Source organism: Rutidosis leptorrhynchoides, chromosome 6 (genome assembly GCF_046630445.1).
Source record: "Rutidosis leptorrhynchoides isolate AG116_Rl617_1_P2 chromosome 6, CSIRO_AGI_Rlap_v1, whole genome shotgun sequence".
NCBI lineage: Eukaryota > Viridiplantae > Streptophyta > Magnoliopsida > Asterales > Asteraceae > Rutidosis > Rutidosis leptorrhynchoides.
This window is the reverse complement of record NC_092338.1, coordinates 61,436,203-61,439,244: the sequence shown is the minus strand read 5'-3', so window position 1 is coordinate 61,439,244 and position 3,042 is coordinate 61,436,203.

Sequence of the window (3,042 nt, the reverse complement as noted above, 5' to 3'; positions counted from 1 at the left end):
AGCCATAACCTTTATTTCATCAATAAAGGTTTAAAAAGCTTTACGTAGATTATCAAATAATGATAATCTAAAATATCCTGTTTACACACGACCATTACATAATGGTTTACAATACAATTATGTTACATCGAAATAAGTTTCTTGAATGCAGTTTTTACACAATATCATACAAGCATGGACTCCAAATCTTGTCCTTATTTAAGTATGCAACAGCGGAAGCTCTTAATAATCACCTGAGAATAAACATGCTTTAAACGTCAACAAAAATGTTGGTGAGTTATAGGTTTAATTTCTACATTTATCAAATCATGATAATAATAGACCACAAGATTTCATTTTTCATAACAACCATCTCAAATCAAGCATTTCGCAAACTGCAGAGATAAAAATCATTCATATGGTGAACACCTGGTAACCGACATTAACAAGATGCATATAGAATATCCCCATCATTCCGGGACTCTACATCGGACATGATATAAATTTCGAAGTACTAAAGCATCCGTCAAGTTTAGATGGGGTTTGTTAGGCCTATAGATCTATCTTCAGGATTCGCGTCAACTAGTAGAACGGTTTACTAATTCTTAGGCTACCAAGCTAAAAAGGGGCATATTCAAAGTCGATCATTCAACCATAGAACGTAGTAACTTACTAGAAATAGAAACTTAGTAAAACAAACTATACTTAAACACATACTTAAAATTAAACATGGGCAAAACACTTAACTACTCTTAAATGTAAATAGGTTGACTTTCCTGCTCACTCGTTCAACTCTTTATTCCGAGAAATAACCCTCTCTCTACTTACTAAGGTGAATTCATAGCCCCACTCTTTATTGCTAGCAAACTTATTTAACTTATTTGGGTTGAGACACATGCTGCTTTTGCTATTTACAATTTAGACACAAGTACCAACTGTTAAAACTATGCTATACCCGGCTATGTCCGACTAAGTCCCTACTGTGATATTTTTAATTGCTGCGGCATTCTTAATTATTGGGGATAGGCCTATCGGGAGTAACGTCCCCGATACATTTGACTCAGTCTTTGTATTACTTGATAATGAAATTTAAACCGACAAGGATAGACACAACTTGTCATGGGGCAAACTTGAACGTTTAGTCTAAATATCACGCACTGGCATAACTTTTGATCATGCGGGAGATCAACCTTACAAACTAAATCTTGTGGTCAAAAACAACGGTCAAACTTTTGTTAAACCTATGGACTTCACTCAACCTTTTTGGTTGACACTTTAGCATGTTTTGTCTCAGGTGCTGTTTGATTCAAGCTTTCATATCTACTGCTTATGTGATGCTACTTGGACATAGGATCAAGAGATTATCGCCTTTATTACTATTGCATTTAAACAATTACTCTATTCCTTTGTAACGACATTTCATTTTCCGCTGCGTACTCAATAAAGTTTAATTTTCTCATTTAGTATTGTTCTCGTTATTATAATATGTTGGTATATTTTGATATTAAGTCACATTTCGCCCAGGCCCTAACTGGGGTGTGATATGATAAAATCGAAGTACTAAAACATTCCAAATTCCAGAATGGGGCTTGTTGGGCCCGATAGATCTATCTTTAGGATTCGCGTCAATTAGGGTGTCTGTTCCCTAATTCTTAGGCTACCAAGCTAAAAGGGGCATATTCGATTTCGATCATTCAACCATAAAATGTAGTTTCACATACTTGTGTTTATTTTGTAAAGCATTTATAAAATTACATGTATTCTCATTCCAAAAATATTAGATTTTAAAAGTGGGACTATAACTCACTTTCACCGATTATCAATTCGTCAGGAATTAGACTTGGTCACGGGTTGATTCACGAACCTATAACAATATATACATATATATCAAAATATGATCGAAATATATTCACAATATTTTCTTTATTACGTGTTGATGATTTTAGTTGTCTAGTTAGCAGTCCAACGTTAGAAGTCCACACTTAGTCGTACATGAATAATTTAATATATATCTTGAATCAATCCACGACCCAGTGTATACATATCTCAGTATTGATCACAACTCAAACTATATATATATTTTTGGAATCAACCTCAACCATTATAGCTAACTCCAACATTTGCATATAGAGTGCCAATGGTTGTTCCGCAATATACATATAGATGGGTCGACATGATAGGTCGAAACATTGTATACGTTTCTATGGTATCTCAAGATTACATAATATACAATATAATTTGATTAAGTTATGGTTGGAATAGATTTGTTATGAAGTTTCACGTAGCTAAAATAAGTAATTTTTACCAATCTTGTTTTACCCATAACTTCTTCGTTTTAAATCCGTTTTGAGTGATTTAAGCGGCTATGGTTTCATATTGAACTTAACTTTATGAAACTAAACATAAAAAGTATAAGTTTATAGTCAGAAATACAAGTTACAAGTCGTTTTTGAAAGAGGTAGTCATTTCCGTCGAAAGAACGACATCTTGATGACCATTTTGAAAAACATACTTTCACTTTGAGTTTAACCATGATTTTTGGATATAGTTCCATGTTCATAAGAAAAATCATATTTCCAGAAGTATAGCTTTTAAATCAATTTTTTTCATAGCTTTTAATTATCCAAACCAAAACAGCCCCCGGTGTTACTACGACGGCGTATGTCCAGATTTACGGTGTTTATCGTGTTTCCAAGTTTTAAATCATTAAGTTAGCATATAATATAGATATATAACATGTGTTTAGTTGATTTTAAAAGTTGAGTTAGAAGGATTAACTTTGTTTGCGAACAAGTTTAGAATTAACTAAACTATGTTCTAGTGATTACAAGTTATAATCTTCGAATAAGATAGTTTTATATATATGAATCGAATGATGTTATGAACATCATTACTACCTCAAGTTTAGTAGGTAAACCTACTAGAAGTGACAAGAAATGATCTAGCTTCAAAGTATCCTTGGATGGCTTGAAAGTTCTTGAAGTAGAATCATGACACGAAAACAAATTCAAGTAAGATTACTACTTGAATTAAGATTGTTATAGTTATAGAACTTGAATCAAA